The sequence below is a fragment of the Puma concolor genome, chromosome E1 (assembly GCF_028749965.1).
Source record: "Puma concolor isolate L17-30 chromosome E1, mPumCon1.1.hap2, whole genome shotgun sequence".
In the NCBI taxonomy this organism is placed as follows: domain Eukaryota; kingdom Metazoa; phylum Chordata; class Mammalia; order Carnivora; family Felidae; genus Puma; species Puma concolor.
Genome location: NC_141680.1, coordinates 19,771,601 through 19,785,871, shown reverse-complemented (window position 1 = coordinate 19,785,871; position 14,271 = coordinate 19,771,601). Strand labels below are relative to the sequence as shown.

The 14,271-nt window shown below is 42.8% G+C and overlaps 1 long non-coding RNA gene across 1 annotated transcript; it reads left to right on the top strand.

Annotated features, from left to right (window-relative positions):
- Nucleotides 1-7,024: 7,024 nt before the first annotated feature.
- LOC147574183 (uncharacterized) lies at nt 7,025-8,958 on the top strand. Its single transcript, XR_015243978.1, has 2 exons — nt 7,025-7,156; nt 7,733-8,958. It is a non-coding gene; the product is annotated as an uncharacterized LOC147574183 (long non-coding RNA).
- The last annotated feature ends 5,313 nt before the right edge of the window (nt 8,959-14,271 follow it).

Genomic DNA, 14,271 nt, shown 5'->3' with positions numbered 1-14,271 from the left:
ATGCACCCAACATTATAGCTCCATGCTAAAAAAATTAACAGCCGGAGGAATTGTGGGGAGAAAAAGATACATTGACGTTTCTAGGTATTAAAACACCCCTTTCAGGAACTATATCTCAAACAAGCAAAATAATACTAAGGAAAAATAAAGAAGATATGAATAACAAGCCTGATCTAATAAGTATAGATATAATTGCTCATTTATCCCTATCTACATATTCTTTTCTTTGAAAGTACATGTATGGGGCGCCTGGGTGGCGCAGTCGGTTAAGCGTCCGACTTCAGCCAGGTCACGATCTCGCGGTCCGTGAGTTCGAGCCCCGCGTCAGGCTCTGGGCTGATGGCTCAGAGCCTGGAGCCTGTTTCCGATTCTGTGTCTCCCTCTCTCTCTGCCCCTCCCCCGTTCATGCTCTGTCTCTCTCTGTCCCAAAAATAAATAAAAGTTGAAAAAAAAATTAAAAAAAAAAAAAAAAAGAAAGTACATGTAAAACAATCACCAAAATTGGCCCTGAACTAGACTACAAAGAAAACCTCTTTGGGGCGCCTGGGTGGCTCAGTCGGTTAAGCGGTCGACTTCGGCTCAAGTCATGATCTCGCGGTCCGTGAGTTCGAGCCCCGTGTCGGGCTCTGTGCTGACAGCTCAGAGCCTGGAGCCTGTTTCAGATTCTGTGTCTCCCTCTCTCTGACCCTCCCCCGTTCATGCTCTGTCTCTCTCTGTCTCAAAAATAAATAAACGTTAAAAAAAAAAAAAAAAGAAAACCTCGGTGAGTTTCAAAGAACTAAAATCATGCAGACTTTCTCAGGCGCCTGGGTGGCTCAATGGGTTAAGCGTCCAACCCTTGATTTCAGCTCAGGTCATGATCCCAGGGTTGTGGGATTGAGCCCTGCATGGGGCTCTGCACCAGGTGTGGACCCTGTTTAAGATTCTCTCTCTCTCTCTCTCTCTCCCTCTTTCCCCACCCCTCCCCACTAGTACATGCTCTCTCTCTCTCTCTCTCTCAAAAATAAAAAAAAAATAAAATCATGCAGACTTTCTCCAACTGCAATGTAAAAATCAATTCCAAAAGTTAGCTTAAAAAATCCCATATGATTGGGAGTGGCTGGCTCAGTCTGGAGAACATGTGACTCTTGGTGTCGTGAGTTCAAGCCGCATGTTGGTTATAGAGATTACTTAAATAAAAATAAATAACTTTTTAGAAAGTCACGTATGATTGTAAACTAAAACATGTCTAAATAACTCTTCAGATAAAAAGAAAAGTAATAAGGGGAATTCTTAAATATTTAGAACTAAATGAAAGCACTTTGTGTCTAAAGGCATCTAAAGCTATGATTGGATGGCAACTTACAGATATAAATATACATTAATAAGAAAACTGTAACAATTTTTTAAGTTTATTTATTTATTTTAAGAAAGACAGAGAGACTGAATGGGGGAAGGGCAGAGAGAGAGATTCCCAAGCTGGCCCCACCCTGTCAGTGCAGAGCCCGATGCAGGGCTTGGACTCACCAACAGTGAGATCCTGACCTGAGCCAAAATCAAGAGTTGGACGCTTAACCGACTGAGCAACTCTGGCACCCCTAAACTGTTTTATTGAAGTATAGCTGATACGCAATTGACTGTACATTTTAGAGTGCACAATTTCATAAGTGTTGACATATGCATACACCTGTGAAACCACCACCACAAAAAGATAATAAACATATCTATCATCACCAAAAGTTTCCTTGTAATCTTTTTTTTTTAATTTCATTTTTAAAAATTTACATCCAAATTAGTTAGCATATAGTGCAACAATGATTTCAGGAGTAGATTCCTTAATGCCCCTTCCCCATTTAGCCCATCCCCCCTCCCACAATCCCTCCAGTAACCCTCAGTTTGTTCTCCGTATTTATGAGTCTCTTCTGTTTTGTCCCCCTCCCTGTTTTTATATTGTTTTTGTTTCCCTTCCCTTAGGTTCATCTGTTTTGTCTCTTAAAGTCCTCATATGAGTGAAGTCATAGGATTTTTGTCTTCCTCTGACTGACTAATTTCACTTAGCATAATACCCTCCTGTTCCATCCAATTAAAATTTTTTTTAATGTTTATTTATTTTTGAGAGAGAGAGACAAACAGGGCATGAGCGGGGGAGGGGCAGAGAGAGAGGGAGACACAGAACCTGAAGCAGGCTCCAGGCTCTGAGCTGACAGCACACAGCCTGATGCAGGGCTTGAACTCACAGACCGTGAGATCATGACCTGAGCCAAAGACGGACACTTAGCCTGCTGAGCCACCCAGGCACCCCTCCTTGTATTCTTTCGTAATCCTTCTCTCTTATCCCTCTCTATACCCTTGTCCCAATCCCTAGGGCAACTACTAATCTTTTTATCACTACAGATGAATTTGCATTTTGAGAATTTTATATAAATAGAATCACACAGTAATCTTTCTGTAATGTTAAGATCCAATCACACTGTTACATGTATCAATAGTTTATTTCTTTTTATTGCTGAGTACTATTCCATTGTATGCGTTTCTGATATATATATATTTTTTTATCCCTTCACTTGTTGATGGGATATTCACTTCTCTTGGATACATACCTAGAAACTGAATGACTGGGTCATATGGTCAGTGCATGTGTGACCCTTAAGAAACTGTCAAACCACAGGTCTGGTCGTGGTCTCACTGCTCGTGAGTTCAAGCCCCATGTCAGGCTCTGTGCTGACAGCTTGGAGCTTGGAGCCTGTTTCAGATTCTGTCTCCATCTCTCTGCCCCTCCCTGCTCTCTCTCTGTCTCTCTCTCAAATATAAAAAATAAAACATAAAAAAATAAAAATAAAAAAAAAGAAACTGTCAAACTCTTTTCTAAAGTGGTTTTACCGTTTTACCTTCCCACCAACATATGAAAGTTTCAGTTGTTCTGCCGCCTCACCAAGGCTTATTATGATCAATCTTTTTCATTTTAGCCATTCTAAAAGGTATGTAGAGGTATATAATTGTGGTTCTAATTTTCATTTCCCTAATGACTACGGATATTGTCTTTAAAAAAATTTTTTTTTACCTTTATTTATTTTTGAGAGACATAGAGAGACAGAACACAAGCAGGGGAGGGGCAGAGAGAGAATGAGACACAGAGTCCAAAGCAGGCTCCAGGCTCTGAGCTATCAGCACAGAGCCTGACACAGGGCTCAAACTCACAAGACATGGAATCCTGACCTGAGCCGAAGTTGGATGCTTAACCGACTGAGCCACCCAGGCGCCGCTGATATTGAGTGTTTTTTATGTGTTTATTGGCTATTCACATATCTTCTTCAGTGTTAGTGTCTGTTCAAGTATTTTGCCCATTTTTTAAGAAGATTTTCTTTTCTTGTTACTGAGTTTTGGAATTTCTGGACATATTCTGGAAACAAGTCATTTATCAAATATAAGATTTGCAACTATTTTCTCCCAGTCTCTGGCTTCTGTTTTTAATTTCTTGACAAAGTCTTTCAAATAACAGAAATTCTTAATTTTACTGAAGCTCAACTTATCAATTTCTCCTTTAATACATAATGTTTTGGTGTCACTAAAAAATTTTTGCCTAATGCAAGGCCATAAATAGTTTCTCCTGTGTTTTCTTCTAGAAATTTTAGTGTTTTAGGTTTTACGTTTAGGTCTGTGATACATTTGAGTTAAATTTTGTACATGTTATGAGATATGGATGTCTAATTGTTCTAGCACCATTTGTCGAAAAGACAATCCTTTTCCCTGTGCAATTTTAAAACCATAAATTGCTTTCTCAGTAAGACAAAATGTGAAACATTCTGAAGAAATCACCTAAAATTGATGCTATTATTTTTAAAACATAAAACCAATAGATGTCTCTCGTATAGTATCAAAGATGTCTCTAGATGGAACAATACTGAGCCACCCAGGCGCCCCCAGCAGGAATTTTTTTAAGTAAAATTTTATTGAAATGTAACATTCACACAGAAAACCACACCAATCATAAATATATAGCACAATGAATTTTTGCAAAGTGAGTAATTCTATATAATCATAACACAGATAAAAAACTAAAACATTACCAGTACCTCAGAAACAATGCTGGTCCCCACCTTGCCCTGGTAACTGGAGAATAACTTTATCTTGAACTTTTTTTATACGGACTAGGGATAAGGTATGAAAGGAAAGAATATAATGGAAAAAATAAGAGTAGTTCCTTGACGATGATGCTGATAGGCCATGATTTACGGGATACGATTAACTCCCTCACTCCACCTGAAGTCTCCAAACACCTACAAAACCAACCAACAGAAACATAGACTTCTGGTGAATCTAGCTTACCAGGTCTAGACATGTCCGAATTCCGGTAGTAGACACAATTCGGGGTCAAACTGCTTCCATCTTCCTACCCCCACCAGTCCCATCCAAATAGAACCAAGTCCCTTTTGGTACTAAAATGACCCTTGACTGCCTATTGGACTCCCATTTCGTATGGGAAGGCTCTTCTCATCCCTCAGTTCACTCACCCACTAAATGGGTGTTCTTGTCCTCTCTAACTCACAAGGATATGAGGAGGAAGATCAAAATAAGGTAAGGTATGTTAAAACAACTTACAAAGTATTATTAAAATAAAAGCCATCAAGGGCTGCCTGGCTGGCTCGGTCAGTAGCACATGTGACTTGATCTCCTGGTTGTGAATTCAAGCTCCACGTTGGGCATAGAGATTGCTTAAAATAAGCCAAAGCCATCGTAATTTTTATTTTAAAGGAAAAATTTCCAAGCGATTCCAGCCGAGATTTTTAAAAAACATCTTTAAATTCTTTTATTCTTCTTTAATGTGAAATATTTAATAAGATGTAAGAAGTAATTGGATTTGTGGGAAAAGAGGAGCCCCAAAATTGTACTCTTAAGTGCCATGGTTTGTGTATATTGCTTATTTATTTATGTGTTAAACTTCAGATTATGTGTAATAAACTGTCTGTGGTACAATGCTATTGATTTCCCTGCATTAGAAGTTGAATTAAATGTGCATTACTCTGGGATGGGTCACCATGAGGGAAACTTAAAAAGTTTTGAGGAGGAGTAAGTGAAGACCATTAGGACTCTCTAGGTCCTGTCTCCCATTGATCCCTGTCACCCTAGGGAAGTCTTACTGCAATTCGGTCCCACGTACATCCTGGTCTTAATGCCTCCTCTAATGGTACCTAAGAGCATCTTGGATACATCACTTGCATTGTAAAGAAACAGCGGCCTTCCCCAACTGTGTCTCAGACATTTTCTAGAAAGAGTAGGGCTTTTGAGTAGATCTCGTGTAAAATACAAAATTCCTTGGTGAGCCTTGTTTCATGTTTTCATTAGCTCGTTTATTCACTGAACTAACATTTATGGAATATTTACACTGTTGCAGGCATTCAGCCAATTGTTTTTTGTCACCAAATTACAATACTTCTCTCTGTGATCAGTACTTGGAAGTTAATGACTATTCCCTTGCTGTCCTTGGAGAATATTGAGATATTGGAAAAAGTAGAGAGGTGCAGCTCCAGGTTGAATTCCCACCTCTGTTGTTACCTACCAGCTGGGTGAGCTTGGTCAGCTTATCTCTCAGAAATGATTGGGCTGTTCTTTGGGCCTCATATGTGAACACTATGTTTACATGTAACATGCATGTAGAAAACACACATGAAACATACATGAAGAAACATACATGTAACATACATGAGGAAAATTACATTTACTGTGTGTAGGGCATAAAGTTTGGTATGGAGACTTGACATCAGTGCAGGGAATTACTAGATTTTTCTGTATTTAAAAAAATAAGCAGAGGGGCACCTGGGTGGCCCAATCGGTTAAACGTCCGACTTTGGCTCAGGTCATGATCTCACGGTTCGTGAGTTTGAGCCCCACATCAGGCTCTGTGCTGACAGCTCAGAGCCTGGAGCCTGCTTCAGATTCTGTGTCTCCCTTTCCCTCTGCCCCTCTCCCGCTCCCTCTCTCTCTCTCTTAAAAATAAATAAACATTAAAAAAAATTAAATAAGAGGGGCGCCTGGGTGGCGCAGTCGGTTAAGCGTCCGACTTCAGCCAGGTCACGATCTCGCGGTCCGTGAGTTCGAGCCCCGCGTCGGGCTCTGGGCTGATGGCTCAGAGCCTGGAGCCTGTTTCCGATTCTGCGTCTCCCTCTCTCTCTGCCCCTCCCCCGTTCATGCTCTGTCTCTCTCTGTCCCAAAAATAAATAAACGTTGAAAAAAAATTAAATAAGAAAAAGAACTTTCTGTATTTTTTTAAATTTTATTTTAGAGAGAGCGAGCGAGTGAGAGCATAATGGGGGAGGGGGGGAGTGGGGCAGTGGGAGACAGGGAGAGAATATCAAGCAGGCTCCACAGTCATTTCAGAGCCTGATGTGGGCCTTGATTCCAAGACCCTGGGATCATGACCTGAGCTGAAATCAAGAGTTGGATGCTCAACCCACTGAGCCACCCAGATGCCCCAAGTTTTGTTTAAATTAATTTCAACTGACACTCCATGACATTTGAGCTTCAAAATTTTGCTATCTTCAGCTCTTTATTCGCCCCCCCAACTTGATTCTTTGATGCTTTCTTTTTCTTTTTCTAATTTTTTTAATGTTTATTTATTTTTGAGAGAGAGAGAGAGACACACACACACAGAGTGCAAGTGGAGGAGGGGAGACACAGAATGAGAAGCAGGCTCCAGGCTCTGAGCTGTCAGCATAGAGCCCCACACAGGGCTTGAACCACAAACCGAGAGATCGTGACCTGAGCCGGAGTCGGACATTTAACTGACTGAGCCACCCAGGCACCCCTGATGATTTCGATTTTATGAGTTCTGTGCTCTCAGGTCCCTTGAGTCACAATTCCAAAATCCTAACATCTCTGAAAACCAAAAGTTCTCTCATGAACTGGCAACACTTATTTGGCAGTAAACCCTGACCCCACATAATGCAGAACTATTTGTTGTCTGTATTTCCCTGAATGTTTTACAGCAGAAACATGATATTTTTATTACAAAGTGCTGACATAGACCAAACTGGGGGCGGAAGGGGGGGGCATGTATTACCAGTTTACACACCAAGTCATCTCCGTAAAACGCTCTGAATTCTAAGTTCTAAAGCACATCTGACTGCAAACATTTTGAAGAAAGGGCTGTTGGCCTGTACATCGACCTCAGATCTCCTTGGTAAGTCCTCCACAGCACTCTTGATTGTGTAGCTTTCATATCTATCCTCTGAGTTCTAGGGGAAATTCTTTTTTAATTTTTTTTAATGTTTATTTATTTTTGAGAGAGACAGAGACAGAGTGTGAGCAGGGGAGGGACAGAGAGAGAGAGAGGGAGACACAGAACTCAAAGCTGGCTCTGGGCTCCAGGCTCTGTACTGTCAGCACAGAGCCCGACGCGGGGCTCGAACTCGCAAACCGTGAGATCATGACCTGAGCCGAAGTCAGATGCTTAACTGGCTGAGTCACCCAGGTGCCCCTCTTTTTTTTTTTTTTTTTTAAACATTATTTATTTATTTATTTTGAGAGACAGAGAGAGAGAGAGGGAGAGAGAGAGAGTGTGTGTAGGGGAGGGGCAGAGAAAGAGGGAGAGAGAATCCCAAGCAGGGCTCAAACTCACATACTGTGAGATGATGACCTGAGCTGAAACCAAGATTCTCAGACTTAACCGACTGAGCCACCCAGGTGCCCTTGTCGGGGAAATTCTTTTTTTTATATTTAAAAAAAAATTTTTAAATGTTTTTATTTATTTTTGAAGGCGAGAGAGAGAGAGAGACAGAGCATGAGCAGGGGAGGAGCAGAGAGAGAGGGAGACCCAGAATTCCAAGCAGGCTCCAGGCCCTGAGCTGTCAGCACGGAGCCCGATGCGGGGCTCGAACCCACAAACTGTGAGATCGTGACCTGAGCCGAAGCCAGACGCTCAACCGGCTGAGCCACCCAGGCGCCCCTGGGGGAAATTCTTAAGGTTGTCTTCTTCAGGAAGTTCTAGCAGCTCTGCCTCTGTGCAGCTCTCCAGTTGGCATTCGTGTTGCCTTTTCCATGAAAATATTGCCTGATTTTGGATGGATCCTTCCTTGTGACTTCTTGCTCTGTATCGGCCAATGTTCCCTTCGATTTGGCTGGAGAGGAACAGCAGAGTTTTTTCACAAGCAAGAAACAGACCCCCAGCTGGAAGCGGCCTGAGGGAGGAGGAGACTATTGGAAAGACGCTGGGGAAGAGGACAGGCTGAAGGGAGTCTCAGGAGGTAGGACATCTCCAGGGACCTCGGAGAGAAGACTGGAATCAGGGCTTCATGCTGCTGGGTCATTGTCTCTCTCTCTCTCTCCCTCTCTAATCTCTCTGGCTTCATTTTCTCCTACTACAGTTGGATTTTTTGTCCCCCAGTTCGAAACATGAACACTAGCAACACCCAATTCGTATCCTTTCAGCTCCCTAACCAAAGAGGCAATACAGTTTCTCTCTTCTGGTGTCAGGGAATCTTTACAGGAATAGACTTCCGGGTCAAGCCTGGCTCTCACTTCCAGACCTGTGTCCACTGGATGAAGCCAATTATCAAAGGAAGGAGGCGAGGGAGGGATGCTGAGCAGATTAAAAAATTGCATTCACTTCATACACTTTCTAAAATGTTGCATACATTTACCTCAGACCAGAGAATCCCCCTTCGTTCTCCAGGAGGGCCCTGCTCTGTTGATTTGTAGCATCTTTGTATAGATGTCTCCCTGTTTGCTGATTTGGGAGAAAGCCCACTGGACTGTCGCACGGCCTGGTGCAGCTGTCTGCTCAGAGAGAAAGCCCTGCTGTGCAGGCTTCCTGCTGTTGTTCCGTAACAGGAGAGGAGAAGGAGTCTGTCAGAGTTTGCCTAGCACCAATTCCAGAAGCATTTCAATGGTGGCTTTTATAGTGTGTCTGTCAGGTTTCTGTTTGTTGTGACTAATCAAATCCCCACTCAACTTGCTTAAAAAATAAAGAGCACATTTATCAGATCCTGTGACTAGAAAAGTCCATCGCTAGGAGGTGTTCAGATGTGATACAGCCAGGTCTCCAACTTTGTTTGGTTCTTGGGATTCTCTGGGGCTCCTCTTTCCCTTAAGCTGGATTCATCTTCTACTGGTGGCCAGTTGGCCACCGCAATTCTTTTTTTTTTTTTTTTTTTAAGATTTTACTTTCAAGTAATCTCTACACCCAACATGGGGCTCAAACTCACAACCCCGAGATCAAGAGTCACACACTCTACTGACTGAGCCAAGGGAGGCGCCCCAGGCACTACAGTTCTAAACCCCTCCTGACAATATCCAGAGGAAGACAGAAGGTTTCTTCTGGCAGGTATCTCTGAGTCAAGAAGATAGAACTTTTTCAGAAGCTTCCAGCAGACTTCTCCTTACACTGTATTGGTTCCAATTAGTTACTAACTTTTTTTGTGAATCCATTTGTGTCCAGGGAAATGTTGTGTAATTAACACTGAGTTCCTGAACCAATCAATGGTAGAGGGGATGGAAATCCCCTGAGGCCAAGCAGGCCAACATCTGGTGCTGGGCATGAAGTCAATTCTTTTAGAAGTACACAGGCTATGTGAGGGAAGATGGAAACCTGAGTGAAATAAGTGGAAAGAAGGAAATAAATACTAGGTAGGAAACCCATGGGGAGTGCACTCTACCTGGCTTCCAAATCTGATGCAAGTCCTCACCATTTTATTATTATTTTTTTTAATTAAGTAACATGGGGTTTGAACTCATGACCCTAACATCAAGGGTCACATGCTCTACCGACTGAGCCAGCCAGGTGCCCCCTCACCAGTTTAAACTCTGTTGGAAATTTCTCGTAAGAATCTGGGAGGGTATAAATTTGAGGCTTATTCTCACCTTGCTATTTTACCCCCCAAACTCTTAGACACCACCCAACTCAAATGCTTACAGAGGAGGAAACAAGCTCAGAGAAAAGTGGCTGCCCGGGGTCAATTTGTGGCTATAGCTGGCTGTAAAGTCATTAAACCTTCCCAGCTCTTTTTCTGAGACCTGTCTGTTAATTTCATGTGTCAACTTGGCTCGGTCATGGTACCAAGTATTCGGCTAAACATTATTCCAGATGTTTCTGTAAAGGTTTTGTTTGTTTTTTTTAGATGAGATTAGCATTCAAATCATTAGACTCTGAGTACATCAGATTACCCTCCATGATGTGGGTGGGCCTCATTCAATCAGCTGAAGATCTTAATAGAAAAAAGACTGAGTTCCCTGGGAGAAGAGGGAATTCTGCCATCAGACCATGTTGGGCTCCAGCCTGCCACCTACCCTGCAGGTTTTGAACTTGCCAGCCTCTGCAATCACATGAGCCAATTCCTTAAAATAAATCCCTCCGTCTATACACATCCTAATGGGTCTGTTTCTGTCGTGATTGATACACCATCATAACTTCCTTAAAGATCTGGCCTGTTCTTTATCCTAACCTTGGACCCGGGCCTTCATTTTAAGAAATACTATTCTGAAAGAGCCTTTGTTCAACAATGGGTACAGGATTATTAAATAACTAGTTTCAAATTGGTGATAAGTTGGTGGAGTATACAGAGAACAGTGTCCAGGATCTTCCCAACTGTACCAAGAACGTAAGAGCCAAAAAGAACTTACCCTCTGAAGAACAAAGGTAGGTTAGACATCAACAAGGACCCTTCTCCCCTGCTGTGTCTCTTTCTGTTTGGGGCAATTTATCCACGTGGTCAGGATCTGCTCTATCTTCCTTCGAGCTCCCTGTCGTGGGCTGCCCACATCCATTCCCCCTAAACGGTATCCCAATTTTCTCTTGGGATGTTATCCCTTTCCCCTGTTGTAGGTGGGTAATCGTGGTGATGTGCTCATTTGGGAGTTCATGGATCCAGACCCGTCTCTCCTGACTCCAGTTCAGCCAGGATATGAGCATGTGACTTCAGTTCAGCCAACCAGGTACTCTTTCCTGGGACTTTGAATCTTGAACAAGTGATGCAAGACTGAGAGTGGAAGGTTGGCACATGGGTTGCAGCCCAGGAGAGGCAATGATTGATATTTTGAATAGGTTTCTCTGATTATGAGACAATTTCTGGACTTTCTGGGAACTCTGTTCAGCTTCTTGGCCCTCCAGACACTCTTGGTTCCTGCTATTTTGAAGTCTGACCCTCAGGTTCCCATCCATTCTGACAGATCCTGTGAGTCTTTGCTTGAGTTATCCGGAACTGACTTCTGTAGCTAACAACCAAGACCCCTGACCACTCCAAGTCCCTGGGTTTTGTTTTTGACTCTGCTTCTAACTTAGTGGTAAGTCATTGCACCTCCATGAGCCTCGGTTTCCTCCTATGTAAAATTAGGGAATGAGACTATGCCTGTGTCCTGAAAATAATTTTTCAGTCACAAAAAACTTTGCAAAAACAGGGTGGCTCAGTCAGTTAAGTGTCTGACTTCGGCTCAGGTCACGACCCCCAGTTCAGGTCATGACCCCCATTTCGTGTGGGGCTCTGTGCTGACAGCTCAGAGCCTGGAGCCTGCTTCAGATTCTGTGTCTCCCTCTCTCTCTCTGTCCCTCCCTAGCTTGTGCTCTGTCTCTCTCTCTCAAATAAATAAACCTTAAAAATTTTTTTCAAAACTTTGCAAAAACAAAATCTTCCTTATAGGAGCAAAGAAATCCTAAAACTGATCAGCACTGCTCTGGCCAAAGGGTTTCAAAGCTCCAGAATCCTGTCCCCTTAGCTCATTCTCAATAGTCCCTGCACTGTGACTTCTGCTCTAATATCTAATGGGAAAGGATTGCACTCCCCAGACGCTCAGGTCATGATCTCCTGGCGAATGAGATGAAGCCCCGCATCAGGCTCTCTGGTCACCACTGAGCCCACTTTGGATCCTCTGTCCCCCACTCTCTTGGCCCCTCCCCCACTGGGTCTCTCTCTCTCTCTCTCTCTCTCTCTCTCTCTCCCCCCCCCCTCTCAAAATAAATGAATAAAGTTAAAAAAAGAAAAAGGAGCGATTCTGTTAACAGTGTGCCGTCTTCTCTCCTATAGTCAGTTGAAATTGCCTCTGGAAATGCCAACTAATTTTAACAAACCATAACCAGGAAGAGGAATTTGCAACTAAGAAAAAAAGGCCTTTTGTGAAAATGAGTTCTCTGAATCTCTTCTCTATTACTCTACATGTATCATCTAACAGTGACTGACGATAATTATTATGAGATTATGGGATATGAGACATAAAAATAATTATGTCCTTGTTCAAATAATCCCAGTTTTTATTCTTGGTTATCAACCACATTGCCTGTGTCAGCTGTCACCATTTCTTTTTTTTTTTTTTTAATGTTTTTATTATTTATTTTTGAGAGAGAGAGAGACAGAGCATGAGCAGGGAAGGGGCAGAGAGAGAGGGTGACACAGAATCTGAAGCAGCTCCAGGCTCTGAGCTGTCAGCACAGAGCCCGACTCTGGGCTCGAACTCACAAACCGTGAGATCATGACCTGAGCTGAAGTTGGACGCTTAATTGACTGAGCCACCCAGGCGCCCCAGAGGTTACCATTTCTAATAATGGTGGTTCTCTACAGATAATCCAAAGGACATTGTCCCAGCGAAGTTCATCAGTGGATGCATATCCATGTCTTATTGGGAGATAATACATTTCTAGGTGCTGGTCCTCAATGTGCCACTGTGTCACTGAGTGGCCTTGAATGAGTTTCAGAAATCCATGGGGCCTTAGTTACTTCATCTGTGATGTGAGAGATTTAGATGAGACACTCTGTAAAACTTCAACTCTAAAACGCTAACTCCGCCGGTTGCTTTGAAGGACCTGAGGGCCATGCAATTCCATGTGTGTCCAGCAGAGGTCAGAAGAAGTCACCAAAAGCTCCGTGGTCTCCAGTAATCCCAGTTAGCCTATGTGAGTAGTTTCTTGGTAGCCCCTATTCTCCATGTTACCTGATTTTTATAGTGAGGCCAGGCATAAAAGCAGACATTTTTCCTGAAAGATTAAAGCAGAGATGCAATGTCTGCATTGGGCTTCCTTGTCAAATGCAGACCATTTCCCCGCTGGCTAATGCCTGGTGAGCAAAGGTAACTTACCTAACAGAAGGTGATACCAAGGGACAGGGGCAGTGTTATACTAAGAGTATATGTAAACTGTAAATTCCATTTCATCAAAACTCTCTCTTTAATGACCTTCTGATTTTGAAAGATATTCACCTCAGCAAAATTCTTTTGTTGTTGCTGTTTTTGGGGATTTTCCCCCCAGCTTTCTTGAGATACAATTGACATAATAGTGTGAAAGTTTAAGACATATAACTTAATGAATTGATATATGTATACGTGACATGATTATCACAATGAGGTTACACATCCATCATTCAGATAGTTAAAATTTGAAAACTTTTTGTACAGTGGGGTTTAACCAATATTTCTCTCTCTCTCTCTCTCTGGTTTCATTGCAAAAATTATTTGGGAAATATGCCATCACAGAGATAGAGGCTTCTAATAAATATTTAAATACGATGAGCATGGTTTTTTTAGGTAGAAACTAGGTGACTGGTTTAAATATGGATGAGTTGGGGGCGCCTTTGGTGGCTTCGTGGGTTAAGTGTCCAGCTCTTGATCTCAGCTCAGGTCTTGATTTCACGGTGGCGAGTTCAAGCTCTGCACTGGGCTCCATACGGGGCATGAAACCTTTAATTAATTAATTAATTAATTAACTATGGATTGAGTCGGAGGAACTGAGAGTGAAAGAAAGGTCAAACCCATCCCAGCTGTTGAAATAAAACATAGTATAGACAGAGTCTGGTGGTTAAAGGCTTGAGCTCTGAGTACGACAGACCTGCATTTGAACCTCGGCAAAGTTACTTAACCTCCCTACAGATAAACTCTTCCATTTCTTTATCTATAAAATGAAGACAGTGAGAAAACCTCAAAAGACTGATGTGAAGATGAAATGAGATCGTACATGCAAAGAATTTAGCCGAGCACCTGCTTCACGCCAAGCGATCAGTAGGTGACAGGATTGTTGTCATTCGTTATTTGGGAGGAGTCCGTGTTCTGAGGGCAAACAAACCCGGAAGAAAATCACCACGCCCTTTTCTTGACTATCCCAGACTAGGTTCGAAGTCCCTGTTATGTGCTTTAACCGTAAGGCCTCGACTGGCCACCTGGCCTGCTGACTGGCACCACCATCCCCATCTCGGACACCTCACAGGTGCAGCCAAGGCGGTTGGATGCCCAGCTGGATACCCCTGGCCAGGCCATCAGCGGCAGTTAGAGACCTTGCCTTCCTATGGAGCAGGGGTGGGGGGTGGGAGATCCTCCGTGGCC